We start from the raw sequence: 15,903 nt of genomic DNA on the forward strand, positions 1-15,903 counted from the left end.
TGTAATAGCCGGCGATTGCATGGGTTTTTCTCCTGTGGTTTTTGCTGAACCTCTTTTTTAATTTCATTGTTCCTTTAACGACGTGATTCTTTTGGCTCTCTAATCTGTCCTAGTAAATGCTGTAATTACAAGTTTCCCTGACCATGCTGTGCAGCAGGCGAGCTCCCTCCCTGGCTCCTGGGAAACTGAACTGGAGACGGATCTTGGCAGGGAGCCGCTACATCCACGAGGCCGCAGTTACCACCCGCCTCTCAGTCAGGTTCAGCTCTTTCAAGCCAGGACCTTGTCTCTCTTGTTCACAGTAGTATCTCCCAAATCTGCCTGTGCCTGGCACATAGAAGAGGCTTAATAAATCTCTGTTGAATGAATAAATGAAAAAATAGAAGTCTAACTGGCATAGAACCCTTGAAAAAGTACATGCAACCTATACAGCATCCTATTCTTGAGCAACCTATTCTTGAACCTTGGACCCCATGTGGTGGTTGGAGTTCACTAAGGATATTTGTAGAATGAAATAAAAAAGCATACAGGTGTTGTGCTGCATTGCTTAATGTGCTTATACATACACACACAATTATATATATGTGTGTGTATATGTATACATATATATATATATGATTGTATGTATATATACACCTCTTCAGTTGAGAAGAGCACAGCAGAATACACATTATTTTATCCCAAAGGGGATAAAAATGCTCATTTGTCATCAAATCCTTAGACATAAGGTGTATTTGCATTTGATGTGTTCACTAAGATTCACTGAGGCCTCAGACATCCTGCTCATGGGACCAATGAGCTTGTCTGGAGCTCGTGAGTTGGTTCGTGATTTGAAGCCTTTGACCTTGTCTTCAGGCTATTCCTTGTACAAGCTGTTTCTGTGTTTAGGCAGAGTGTGTTCTCCAGGGCTGCTTCCCCACTGTGACCTCCAGTCTGTGGTCCTTCGTATTCCTCTGAAAAATGAAGTGTTCTGGGACTAAAGATCACCCATGGTAGATAGGGGCATTGGAGAGGATGACGGGAAGAGCTCATCTGTGTGGGTTGGGAATTTGTTCTGCTGCCTGGTCCTGCCCTCCCTCCTGGGTCCCTGGCTCCCGAGCACAAACTCTCCTGCTCCCCTAGACCAAGCTGTGTGCACCCTTGTGTCTTTGCCTGTGCCTTGTCCTGGCCAGAAATCTTTCCTTCTCTGTCCCTTCATCTTTCCTTGACTCCTGCCCTGTAATGATCTAAAGAGCCTCACTATTTTGTACCTCATCCCAGCACAGGCATCACCTGGGAGCAAAGTGGGGATCAGGCCCCTGCCAGATGAATCAGACTCTACTTAGTAACAAGCTCTCCAAGTGATTCATCTGCTCCTTCAATTTTGAAAAGCACTGGAGATAGCTCCTACTCATCTTTCGGTGTTCAGCTCAGGGGCCACCTCCTCCAGAGAGCCTGCCTGGATCTTCCCACCCACCACAGTTGGCTGCTGGGACAATCAAATAGCCAGGCACAGCCCCAACATGTACACCCATCACATTCAAGAGCACTTCTAGTTCACAAGTCTTTCTCATTTAATGGTGGTGCACTCTGGTGGAATAAACTTAAAATTCCTCTTGGAATCTCCAAACGAGGGGCATCATATAGCCTCCATGCAGGCTGTGAGCGTGTCGTACCTGAGAACCACCCCCCTTCACTCCGCACTCTCTTTTTACTTGCATGGTTTTCGAGGAGAAGTCTGATGTAATCTTACCCTTGATCCTCCAGATGTAAGGTAGGTCCTTTTTCCACCTCTGAATTCTTTCATTATTTTCTCTGCATCTTTGATTTTCTGCAATTTGAATATATATTATATACCAAGGTATACATTTTAAAATATCCATCCTGCTTGGTGTTCTCTGTAGTTTCCTGAATCTGTGGTTTGGTGTCTCATTAATTTTGGAAAATTCTCAGTCATTATTACTTCAAATATTTTTTCTGTTCCTTTCTCCCTTTCTTCATTTTTGGTATTCCCACTACATGTATGTTACACTTTTTGTAATTGTCCTGTCATTTTTAAACATGGTGCTCCTTTTTTTTTTTTTTCAGTCTTTCTTCCCTTTGTCTTTCAGTTTGAGAATTTTCTATTCATATATCTTCAAGCTCACTGACATAGAGCTTGTATTGTATTCCAGTCACTGTAAAAGAGCACTGCTGATGTGCTGGGCAGAAATGGGGGAGGGGAATAATTCTATAGAGAGTCCAATGGTTAGGTTTCAGGTTTTTAGTGAGCCTGTGTCCCTGGGCTGTGAACTTCACCTGGGAGTCTCAGTTATGATCCCATCGTATATTAGGTAAGATAGGAACGCTAGCTGAGATGGGACTGGGAGTCTCAGTTATGATCCCATCGTATATTAGGTGAGACAGGAACGCTAGCTGAGATGGGACTGGGAGTCTCAGTTATGATCCCATCGTATATTAGGTGAGACAGGAACGCTAGCTGAGATGGGACTGGGAGTCTCAGTTATGATCCCATCTTATATTAGGTGAGACAGGAACGCTAGCTGAGATGGGACTGGAATGTTTTCTTTTCCCTGGGTGTCAGGATGAAGGAAGCTGAAGTACAGCATTTCCCTCCACAAAGATGAGGTGGTGCTTCTCCCCCTGTCCACCAAGATAATGGAGGTAGTGCAGCCTGGTAGACGGCAAGCAGGGTGATGGCACGGATGTGATGCCCCCGCCCAGGATGGAATCAGAGAGCCAGCCTGGGATCCTACCTCCACCAATTCCCAGCTTTGTGATCCTGAGCAAATTAGTTACTGTCACTGCAGTTTCATTTCCTCATCTTAAAAGAAGGTAATAACAGTCATCACATAGCACACTTGTGAGAGTTAAACCAAATGATGCAAGGGAAATGCCTGCAACGCTGCTTGGCAGATAACGGAGTCTCAGCAGATGGTAGAGGTCATTCTGAAGAGAATGCCATTTGACCTAATCGGGGTGACGAAGGCAGTTAAGAGTAGGCGAGAGGAGTGGTAGGGCTTGGGGAAAGCAGGTCAGGCAGCTGGTGGGATTTGCAGACCTGAGGAGAGAGCCTTCTGGGTGCATTTAGTTGCTGACAGAGTCTGGCCCAAGCCCAGGCCACAGGCACAGTCCCAGGAGACATGCTCATGAGCTGTCATCTCAGTCCAGCCGCTGACTCACCCCACAGGCGGGCACCCAGGGAGCAGGTGCTGCAGCTGTTCCATCAGTAGACCTCTGAGGCTGTAAGAGCTGACCATCTTCTGGCTGATGGAGTAACTTGCCCACAGGTGGGGATGGGAAGGGTGAAGGCCCAGCCTCTCTCTCTTGTGTGTCTGGGATGAGAGGGTCAGTATCCTCACCTTGGTCTAGACTTTGTTGTTTAAAAGGTAAGCTGGGGAGCAGCAGGCTCAACATCACTTGGGCGCGTGTTACAGATGCAAACCTCTGGTCCAGTCCCAAACTTGCTGAGTCTTAATATGCATTGGGCGAGCTCTCCAGGTGATTCCTTTGTATGTAAAAGTCTGAGAAGCACTGGCTATAGCATCTTTGTGGTTCACATGCATGTTAAAGCTTGAGAGGTGTTGGCCTAGGGGTCTTCATGGATTCCAAATAGAAGTCAGAATACCAACAACCTGCATGAATTTCTGATTGTAATATCAACAGCTGGAGGATCAAGGTGTTTGGGACCCAGGAATCACAATCAGACTTTTTCAGGCCACAAATGGATTGATAAAACAATGGTGGTCTCTCTGATAAGGTGACATTTCAGCTGAGCATGGAAGTAAGTGAAGACATGACCATAGGAGTATCTGGGGATCGAGTAGCAAGTGCAAAGGTCCTGGGGCTGGAACACACTCAGTGTGTGTGAAAAATGGCAAGGAGTTCAGTGTGCCTGATGCAGATTAAGCGAAGAAGCCAGGAATAGGAGACGATGTGGAAAGATTGTGTTGACTCTGCAGTTCATGGTAAGGCCTTAGGATATTGTCATGAGTGAAATGGGAAGCTGTCGGAGGGTTTAGAGTGAAGGGGTCATATTATCTGACTTTTGTTTTAACAGGAATCTCTCCAGCTGAGTCTAAGACTGAAGAGGGCACAGCAGGGCAGTCTGGTCAGAGATGCCTGCAGGAATCCCAGACGGATGGTAGTGAAGGTAGTGAAGGAAGTGGAGAGATGAGCTTTGAGCCTGGTCCTGTTTAAAGCAGAGCCGACAGGACTTGCTGGGGATGGGTGCATGCTGTTGGGGAAAGAGAAGAAGCTCCTGGGTTGGCTGTGTGCACCTCTGTGAGTCAGCTTTCCTGGAAGGTGCTTGCGTTTTCCCTTCAGTGTCTATGGCAGGCATGGGCAGAAGAGTCTTTGTTTTTTTTGTTTGTTTGTTTTTTTGGTGATGGAGTTTCACTCTTGTCACCCAGGCTGGAGTGCAGTGGCCCGATCTCGGCTCACTGTACCCTCTGCCTCCTGGGTTCAAGCGATTCTCATGCCTCAGGCTCCCAAGTAGCTGGGATTAAAGGCTCCCACCACCACTCCCAGCTAATTTTTGTATTTTTTAGTAGAGACGGGGTTTCGCCATGTTGGCCAGGCTGGTCTTGAACTCCCAACCTCAGGTGGTCCACTCACCTCAGACTCCCAAAGTGCTGGGATTACAGGCATGAACAACCATGCCCAGCCCAGGCAGAAGAGCCTTAAACATGGCCAGTAGCACATGCACTTTCATCTCTGTTTCTTCCCACCCCTCCCTAAAATGTCAGTAAAAGCATGAAAACAGGGAACCTACAGGATGAAGAGCCCAGGACTGGGGATTAAAGAAGATGAATGACAATGTAAGTTATGTCTGAAAAGGAAAGCAAACACAGCCATAGGTGGGAGGTGACTTAGCTGAGGGAAGGAAGCTGACTACCAAGTGTCTCAGTCAGAGGTACAAGCAGAAGACCTTGAGGATCCACCCAAGAGCTCAGGAATCAGACTCCAGGCCCTCTGAAAGGTCCGGATGAAATGGGACTGGCAAGAGCTGGGTTATTGAATGCTGTCCAAGGGTTGTTAGATCTGCTGCTCAGGCAGACACTAGCTCCTTGATCCCAGGAGAGACTCGAGGGTGATCCTCTGGGAAATCGAGGCAGCTGACACTCCAATCCAGGGTGAGATGGGGGTATGAATTCTGCACACTGAATGGTGGATTTCCAGCCCCTTCTCCATGTCTGCTCCAGGGCAGCCATAGCCAAACCTATAACCAGCAAGCAGGAAAACAGATGACCTCCGAGGACAACATCACCCAGAGGACAGCCTCCAGATGCCAACAATGCGGGCTCCTCTGAACATGTACTTTGCCTCTCGCTGCATAGGCAAATCCTGCCCCAGCACACCAGTTTCTGATCAATATTTTAGTGCCTCACTCTTAACTATGAATAGATAGCCAAGGATCACCAGACAGGAAGTCCTCTAACACACACAAACATAAAGACAAGAAAGAAAGGATTTCAGAGAAAACAGGCAATTCAGGGAGCAGAGGGAAACTTTCTGGACAAACCCACAATTAAAATCTTCCAGGACTTAAGAGGAACTGTATACTTGTGATTCAAGATCAGGCTCCTAGGAGGAACATTCATAGCTCCAAGATTGGGGGCAGGAAAGAGGACAGAGCTGAAACAAAATCCTACAGAAGGATTAGAAGATAACACTGAGAAATTTTGCAAAAAAATATACCACAAAAGGCCAAAGAGTCAACAATAGGAGAGGAAAGATGAAAAGATAAGAGAATAAGCCCTGAAGGCTGAACTCCTGACAAACAGGAATTCCAAAAGAGAGAAGAGGAAAAAATATACAGAGAATAAGTTATTTTTAAAAATGCAAGAAAATTCCCTAGAGCTAAGTGGTATAAATCGCTTGATAGATGCTCAGGCCAAGGCAAATCATCATGGACTGTCACTGCAGCAGAGATAAAGAGAAGGCCTTAGAAGCTTCCAGAGGCCACTTAGCAAATATCAGCAATCAGGAGGCCCTTAGAATTCTCAACAGCAACACAGGGAGCTAGAAGACAACGGCCTTCAAAATTCTGGAAGGGCAATGAATTTCTAATATAGAATTCTTGGTTTATGAAACTACTGATCAATTATGAAAATGAAATACAGGCATTTTCAAGCACTCAAGATCTCAAGAAACTTTTCTTGTCTGTGCCCTTTCTCAGGCAGTTACTGGGCACATGCTCATCCAAGATAAGAGAGAGAACCAAGAAAGAGGGGTCTCAGCAGGGAAACCAATGAAGCAGAGCAGGACAGAAGGGATTGTCAGCCTGGCAGTCATGCAGTGGACCTAGGGAGCTATTGGTCCAGGTGCGAGCTGGGAGACCAGGGTTTCCCGGAGGGATTCCTCCAGGAAAAACATGAACTGAACGTTTTTTTTTAATATATACAGGCTGTGCAGAAAATAGAATTGAGAAAGGATTTTACAAGTAAATCACGACTGTTGAAAATTAGCCAGAGGTGCATCAGGGAAAATCCAAAGTAATTATAAGCTTGAAAACATACACATGTACGAGACAGAAATGCAATCTTACTTCTTGATGTGGCTCAGTGGAAAATATTTACATAATCATAGTACTGACTTCACTGAAGACCCAGATAAACAACATTGGGAAGATGAAGAAAGAGAAGAGAATGTCTGTTGGGGCAACAGAGTGGTAATTTGGGGGAGTATTAAAGAGCTGTATTGGCTTCCTGTTGCTTCTGTAACTCATTACCGAACATTCAGTGGCTTAAGACAACACAAGTGAGACCTTGCAGTTCTGGAGTTCAGAAGTCTGAAATGAGTCTTCCCTGCACTAAAATTAAGGCGTCCTCCCTTCCGGAAGCTCCAAGGAGAATCTTCCCTTTCCAGGTTCCAGAGGCCTTGCAGCTTCCAGAGGCTGCCACATTCCTCAGCTTTGGCCTCTTCCTCTGTCTTCACGGTGAATTGTTCCAACCTCTGCTTCCATGGTGACCTCTCTTTTTTCTGACTCCACTCTCATCCCTCCCTTTCATATGGACCCTTATGATGATATTGGACCAGGCTGGATAATCCCTCCCTTTCATACGGATCCTTACGATGCTATTGGACCAGGCTGGATAATCCAGGAAAATCTCCCCATCTCAAGATGCTTACTTGAATCACACATGCAAAGTCCCTTCTGCCATGGAAAGTGACATGTTCACAGGATCCTGCGTTCCTGAGATTAGGATGCGGAAATCTTTAGGGGGGAAAAGTTGTAGTTTTGCAGACCCCAAAGGTTAATGTGCTCAATGGAGGATCAGGATTTAGTCCTATGAGCATGTTATTAACAAGTGTAGAGGTAAATTCCCAAAAGCATCACTAAGTGCACTGGTGGTCGTAGTCTCATGGCTATGAGCAGGGTGGGGTAGGCAGAGCCAGGGGCTAGTTGTTTCCATTATAAACCTTGTGATATTTTAGACCATGTGTATCTAATGCTGTGATAAAGAGTAAAATGTCCAGTTAGGTGCAGTGACTCAAGCCTGTAATCCCAGCACTTTGGGATCCCAAGGCAGGAGAACCACTTGTGTACAGGAGTTCCTGGCCAGTCTCGGCAACATAGTGAGACCCTGTCTCTACGAAAAATGAAATATGAGCTAGGCGTGGTGGTGTGCCTATAGTCCCACCTACTTGTGGGGCTGTGGTAGGAGGATCGCTTGAGCCCGGGTGGTTGAGACTGCAGTGAACCATGATCGTGCCACTGCACTCAGCCTGGGTGACAGTTAAGACCCTGTCTCAAAAACAAACAAACAAGAGTAAAATGCTATCATTAGGCCCAGCTCATACCTAATCAATCAAAACGTAACTTAAGTTCTGGAGATCTAGGGTCCCTCATGGTGACTGCAATGAACATTACTGTGTTGTACACTTGAAATTTGCTAAGAGGTCAGATCTTGAGTGTTCTCATCACATACTAAAAAGGTAACTGTGAGGCGATGGATATGTTAATTAGCATAATTGTGTATACGTATTTCAAATCATCAAATAGTACACCTTAAATGCATACCTTTTAATTTGTCAATTCTGCCTGAATAAAGCCAAAAAATCTAGGTAGGAGATCTGAGCGCCATAGTTTTGTAGACTTAGCCTAGGCTCCACCAGGCTGTTGGATGCAGAGCCAGGCAGGAGCCGCTCTCACCCCTCGTGACTACTCCTGGAGTTTATCTCTGACATGTCTCCCAAGCAGGATGCAAGCAGACAGGTTGCAGGGCCTGTGCCGGGGACTTCCGGCTGCCTCTTGCCCACATCTGTTTCTTACATTTTCAAGGCACACAGAAGGATATGTGAATGCACAGGAAGTCTCAAAGGGGAGGATTTCAGAGGTTCCACCCCTTGTTCTTCACAGGCACGAGGTTTCCAAGTGCCTGCTTTCTGACTGGGGTTGGTCCACATAAAAACCTTTTCACTGGCCTGCAAACAAAAGTAGAAAAATAAGGAATGTATAGCAAGTTTTCATACTTCAGATGAATTTAATTGAGAAACTGTCTTTTATTCTAAGATAACTTTCTTTACTATCCTTTTTTTCTGCTAAAACTATCCTTTTATAAAATGATAGCAAAAAGGAGTGTTACCTATTTTTTCAAATTGCTTATTTGGCAAAGTGGAAGGTTGAAAGACCAGTACGCTTGATCCTTAAATTTTCATTGTTGTTGAAATTGTACAGGGCTTTGAAATTTACAGTCTGGAAACCTCTGAAAGGAGCTGGTTTCTCTGTCCTGCCAGGGTCCTGCCTCTCATCACATGCGGTTATGTGCCCAGGACAGGTCACTGGTCAATTTCCTTTCTCTGGTTTGGACGATGACTTTTTCTTGTGGTCTTTGTGCAATACCTATGTGGTGAATAACATAGTGAGTGACTGGGTGACTTCCAGAAGCTTGGGGTGTGTGCTAGATGAGAAATCATCTTTGAATGGCATTTAAGAATCCCCTTTTCATTTATCTTGGCATATAAGTAAGCCCGAACTGGGAATCTATCCAAATTTGCATTTCAAAAAGGGCTCTTGCACTGTGGAGGTTCACAGAAGTTCAGTAATGAATTTCTGAACTAATGACCTACAAATGGTTGTAGTTCATCATGGTTTTGTAGACATCATGGTTGTGATCCTTAAACTGGGCTCGTTTAAACTTGTCCTGTGAGTGGCATGCAGAGGGACCATACCCCACAGTCAATGCTGCACTGGGAAGGGGCCCTGCACAGCCCTGCGGAGCTGGAGAAAGTTCCCTCATTCTGAGAGGGGCTGGGGTGCCTGAGGCTATTCCAGATCAGGCTGGAAGAGTACGTAATGCTTTCCAATGCAACGCTTTAAAAGTCCCCTTTTTTTTTTTTTAAAGTAGAGATGGGCGTGGTGGCGGGCGCCTGTAGTCCCAGCTACTCGGGAGGCTGAGCCAGGAGAATGGCGTGAACCCGGGAGGCGGGGCTTGCAGTGAGCTGAGATCGCGCCACTGCACTCCAGCCTGGGCAACAGAGTGAGACTCCGAGATTTCGTCGAAGGAAGAAAGGAAGGGAGGAAGGGAGGGAGGGAGGGACCGCCCATTGTTTTTCACTAAGTAGAGGGCAGGGATGATGGCACTGTGCTGAAGGAGCTGTCTTCACAGCCAGGTGGATTTTATTTCATGTGAGCCTGGCTGACCAGGACTAGGATGACCTTAGAACAACGACACTTCCTAACAGTTTATAGGTAAATTGTGTTTATACAATTTTATACAATTTATAGTTTTAATATTTGCTATAGTCTGAATGTGTCCCCCAGAATTCATGTATTGGAAGCTTAATCCCCAGTGTAACGCTGTTCGGGGGGAACTGGGCCTTTTGGGAGGTGTTTAGGTCATGAGGATGGAGTGTATAAAACTTGGTATAATCATGAACAAAATTGAAAGGGAAAAATACTTTCTATAAATGTAATGTGCAGCTAGTTACTCTCCACAATCCACTAAACATCATTAAATACAAATATTTTAAAATCAAAATAGAAAATTTGCAGAGTAGGAAAAACTACTGTCTAATAAAATGTGAACAATGCAAAAATTAAGTGTCACTCATTATATTTAACAAAGTTAAAAAATATTTGATAAATTTTGGCAAAGTTACTCTGAAGTGGGCATTCTTGTCTTGCTGGTGAAAGAGTTAATTGATACAAGCACTCTGGAAATTTTTTGCTAAAATCTATCAAGAATCTTAAAATGTTCATGCCCTTTGATGTACTTGAGCATGGGAATTCCAGTTATAAAAACACATCCCAAGAATAAAATCAGTGTTTGAACCAAATATACCACACAAAAAATACTTATTACGAATTAAATGTGACAGCAAAAACCTGGAAACATCACCACAAAATCCATGAAGAGGGAAATGATTCGATGAATTCAGACATTGATTTGGGATGATGATACTTGACTATGGAGACCAGGGGATAAGCCTTAAGTGGAGGGAACCAGGTAATTAGACATAGATTACTGTCAGTTAAGTTTTTGTTTGGAAGGTGAAATAGAGGGTGCCTCTTACATTGTTAAAATTACATACATATGTATGAAATGCACCTACCATGCATAGATCAATACTGAGATTGTTCCATGAATTGAGGAGTAGAGTTTGCCCAAGTCTGAAAATAGAGACTCAAACAAAGATAGATATAGATATAGACATTAATATAAACATATAGCTGTAGTGATAGATATATAAATACACTCATATGTATGTGTTTTTATATACACACATATTTTTATATAGCATTTAAAATGAAAAGTTTTAAAATACTCTTTACAGTAGTACCCCAAAATATGAAATACTTAGAGATAAATTTAATAAAAGGTATGTAATACCTCTATAATAAAAACTGTAAGATGTCGTGGAGAAATAAAAGAAAACCTAAATAAATATAAATATATACAATGTTTATGGATTGGGAGACAATTTTCTTATGATATCAGTTATCTCCAAATGTATGTATAGTTGCAATGCAATCCCAGTCTAAATCCCAGATGGTTTTTAAAAATAGAAATAAATGAGCAGATTCTAAAATTTATGTGAAAATTCAAAGCAGACAGAATGGCAAAAATAATTTTGAAAAAGAACAAATTTGGAGGACTTATACTACCTGATTTCAAATTTTAACCTAAAACTATAGTAATCAAAACAGTACTTGATATGGTTTGGCTGTGTCCCCACCCTTGAATTGTAATAATCCGCATGTGTCAAAGGCAGAGCCAGGTGGAAATAACTGAACCATGGAGGTGGTTTCCCCATACTATTCTCATGCTAGTGAATAAGTCTCATGAGATCTGATAGTTTTATAAAGGGGAGTTCTCCTGAATACTCTCTCTTGCCTTGCACAATGATTGTGAGGCCTCCCCAGCCATGTGGAACTGTGAGTCAATTAAACTTCTTTCCTTTATAAATTGCCCAGTCTTGTGTATGTCTTTATTAGTAGAATGAGAACAGACTAATACAGTACTGTACTGCTGAAAGAACAGACAAAAAAAGATCAAGGGAGCAAAATAGAAATTCTAGAAATAAGTTCCCAACTGTATGGTCAAATGGTATTTTCAACAAAGCAATTCAATGAGAAAAAAAGGAAATTTCCAAAAACAGATGCAGAAGTAAGTGGATATCCATATGAGGAGAGGGAAGAACCTCAATCCCTACCTCATACCATACAAAAAATTTATTCCAAGGTGGACCATAGGCCTTATCGTAATACTAAACCTGTAAAACCTCTAGAAGAAAACTTTAAAAATATATTTATGAATTTGGGGGTGGACACATTTGTTAGTCGAGTCACAGAAAAAAATTTTCTGGAATTCACTAAAATTTGGAATTGGAATTCAACAAAATTGGAATTGGAATTTGTATTAGTCCATTTTCACACTGCTATAAAGATACTACCTGAGACTGGGTAAGTTATAAAGAAAAAGGGTTTAATTGACTCACAGTTCTGCATGGCTGGAGAGGCCTCACAAAGATGAAGGGGAAGCAAGGCACATCTTACATGGTAGCAGGAGAGAAAGAGAGAGAAGGAGGTAGCACCAGATCCTTATCAAACAACCAGATCTTGTGAGAACTCACTATCACAGGAACAGCATGGGGGAAACTGCCCCCATGATCCAATCACGTCCCACCAGTTCCTTTCCTCAACATATGGGGATTACAATTCAGATTACAATTCAAGATGATATTTGGATGAGAACCCACAGCCAAACCATATGAGAATTCACCAAAATTAAAAACTGCTGCCCATCAAAAGATGTTATTAAGAAATGAAATAGGCAAGCCACAGACTGGGAGAAAACATCCATTCTTATGATTTTTTGACTTTAGAATGGCTTTATTGGAGTGTGAAATACATTTTCAACTTATGATAGTTTTGACTTACAATGGGTTTATCAGGATGTATCTCCATTGCAAGTCAGGGAGCATCTGCATATATTTGTAAAAACTGCTACAATTTAATAATAAAAAGACAAACAACCCTAATTAAAATTAGGTAAAAGACTAAAAAGAGACTTTACCAAATAAGATATGTGACCAATAAGCACATGAACATCATTGTTCATCAAGGAAATGCATATTAAAACTGAGATAGACTTCAGCCCTCTAGCATGGCTAAAATGAAAAAGATTGACCATTCCAAGTACAGCAGAGGAAGTTGAACTACTGGAACTCTTATATGTTACTGGTGAGCATGTAAAATGATATAACCATTTTGAAAAATGGTTTGGAAGTATCTTACAATTTTAAACATATATCTATCCTATGACTCACAATTCAGTTCCTAGAGAAATGAAAACACATGCCCACAAAAATCCTTGCACAAAAATGTTCATAGCAGCTTTATTCATACTAGTCCAAAACAGAAATGTCCCAAGTGTTCATGAACTTGTGAACCAATAACAAAATTGCAGTGTATCCATACATGACTCAACAACAGATAGGACAAAAGCACTGAAACACAGCAACGTGCATGAATCTGAAAAGCATTATTCCGAGTGGGAGAAGCAAACACAAAAGTACATGGTGTATGGTAACATTTCTGACCTCCTCAAGGAAAACTAATTCATGGGGATAGAAATGAGAATAGAAGTTGTTTCTGGAATGGTGGGACTTGATCAGGAAGTGGCACAGAAGGAATTTTCTAAAATGATCGAAAACATCTATATGTTGATAGTGGTGTGAGTTACATAGCTGTATGCATTTGTCAGAACTGATTGATATGGTCTGGATCTGTGTCCCTGCCCAAGTCTCATGTCGAATTGTAATCCCCAATGTTGGAGTGGGGGCCTGGTGAGCGGTGACTGGATCATGGGAGCAGTTTCTTCCTTTGATGCTCTTCTTGGGATAGAGGTCTCACACGATCTGGTTGTTTAAAAGTGTTCAACACCTCTCTCCTCTCTCTCTATTCCTTATGCTTCAGTCATGTAAGATACATCTGCTGCCTCTTTGCCTTTGACATGATTGTAAGTTTCCTGAGGCCTCCCCAGAGGCTGTCATGCCTTCTGTACAGCCTGCAGAACCAGGAGCCAATTAAACCTCTTTTCTTTACAAATTACCCAGTCTCAGGTACTTCTTTACAGCAGTGTAAGAATGAACTAATACACTGGTCAAACTGAACTCTTATAATCTGTTCATTTTACTGCATGTAAATTAAACCTCACTTTTTTAAAAAAGGAAAGACCTTGCCATTATGGAGTTTGAAAAGTAATATGTAGTCATTGAAAAACAGATTTTTGAAATTTTTCTAATAACATATTAATAGTAACAGTGTTACTTATTAAGAAGCTATACGATTATATATGACATGATCTTCTTCTAAGAAAAATATTGTATGTGGGCTTTAAAATATCAGGAAGTAATACAGGAAAATGTGATCAGTAATTGTATTAGTATGCTTGGGCTGCCATAAGTAAATACTATAGACTGAGTGGCTTAAACAACAGACATTTATTTCTCACAGTTTTGGAGGCTGGAAGTCCAAGATCAAGGTCCCAGCCTATTGAGTTTCTGATGAGGGCTTTCTTCCCAGCTTACAGACAGCTGCTCTGTCCTCACGTGTTCTTGCTGTGTCCTCACGTGACAGAGAGAGAGAGAGAGAGAGAGTGCGATTGTATATATACAATATATATAATTATTAAATTGTCTTTTTATGAGGACACCAATCCTATTGGATCAGAGCCCTACTCTCATGGCCTCAGTTACCTTAATTAGCTCCATAAAGACCCCACCTCCAAATACAGTCCCATTGGTGGTTAGAAATTTCAACATATTAATTTTGAGGGAACACTATATAGTCCATTGCAATAATGATAATGATCTCTGGTTGGTGAGATTATAAGTAATTTTAATTTTCTTCTTTACTTTTTCCGTGTTTTTCTATTTTCCAAGAATGAGAGTGTATCATTTTTATCATCAGAAATAAACAATGAAAATTTTCTCTTCTAGAGAATACTATTTTACAGCACTTATCCTGCTCTCACTGAAATGGCTTGGTTTAGTTTTCTGTTGCTGCCATAACAAACAGTCACAAAGCTAGGGGCTAAAACCAAGAACGGTTTACTGCCTGAAAGTAAACGGTTTACTCCCAGAAGTCTGGGTCAGCTCAACTGCTTTCTCTGCTTTGGGTTCTGCAAGCCTGAAACCAAGATGTCAACCAGCTGGGTTCTTACTGAGAGGCTCTGCGAAAAATCAGCAGCCAGGTGCATTGATGCTGCTAGTTTAGTTCCCATGGTTGTGGGGCTCAGGTCCCTGTTTCCTTGCTGGCTGTCAGCTGGGAGGAGCCATCAGACACCCTAGAGATCTCCCTGTGGTCCTCACACGTGGCCCCTGCATCTAGGGCCAGTGAGCGTGCATGCCATCCTTCTCGGGATCAGACTCCCACTGACTTCTCTTCCTGCTGCATCCCTCTTCTGCTCCCAGCCTAAGAGAGCTCCCTACTGTGAAGGACTCATGAAATTAATTTGGCCCACCCAGAGAATCCAGGACAATCTCGCTATTATAAAGTCCCTAAATGTAATTACATCTGCAAAGTCTCTCTGACCATGTAATACAGCATATTCACAGGTCTTAGAGATTTGGGCATAGAGATATTTGAGGGGCCCTTATTTTGCTGATCACACACATTGTGTGTGAAATTAGAAATAAGGCACGTTGGTTGCACAACCAAGCACAAGGCTGTGCCCCCTGGGAGGTTCTCAGTTCCTTGACTGGAGTACAGCTCTTGAAGGAACAAGACTGTTGTAGTCATCGCCTTTCGATAATAAGGGCAGCATTGTGCCAACGCTTTGACAGAGTGATTCAAAAGTGGGTAATCTCTGTGGAGATATGATTTTCACGTTATTGTCTGGTCAGACACCTTCACTTCGTGGAAACCACAAACATTTGTACTTTAATATTTCCATTGGGCACCTCTATCAGCAAACTGCTCAAATCTATTCATTCCCTTGGAAAGCTGTTCCATACGTGCTAAGCGAGTCTATCTTTTCAATACATTTAAAAAATAAGTGCTAGAGATGGTGCACAGAGTTAAGGAAAAAATGATGCTGAAATAGGTGACTTTGAGAAGGGTTCATACACCAAGGGGCTGTTCACAAAGGTTTGGGCATAAGAAACTGCAAAGTAGAAAGTAAGGTGTGGTACATGCAATAATGGCCCCTAAGAGGTCCACCTCCTGCTCCCCAAAACCTGTGAACATGCTGCCTTACTCGGCAAAAGAGACTTTGCAGGGTGGCTGAGGATCTGGAGATGGGCAGACTGTCATGGATCACCCATGTAATCACAGGGTTCCTCGAAAGAGGGAAGCAGGATCCTCACAGTCAGAGATGAATGATGATGAGAGCGGAGGGTGGGCAGAGAGAGAGTTGAAGATACCACACTGCTGGCTCTCAGGATGGTGGAAGGGGCCGTCAGCCTGGGGAT

At 42.8% G+C, this 15,903-nt stretch overlaps 1 protein-coding gene across 2 annotated transcripts in view; it reads right to left on the reverse strand.

Moving 5' to 3' along the window:
* GET1 (guided entry of tail-anchored proteins factor 1) overlaps window positions 1–15,903 on the reverse strand; it is a 655,129-nt gene that overhangs the window by 558,049 nt on the left and 81,177 nt on the right. The gene's annotated exons all lie outside the window — the stretch shown is intronic.

This window comes from Macaca thibetana, chromosome 3 (assembly GCF_024542745.1).
Source record: "Macaca thibetana thibetana isolate TM-01 chromosome 3, ASM2454274v1, whole genome shotgun sequence".
NCBI classification, from domain to species: Eukaryota; Metazoa; Chordata; class Mammalia; order Primates; family Cercopithecidae; genus Macaca; species Macaca thibetana.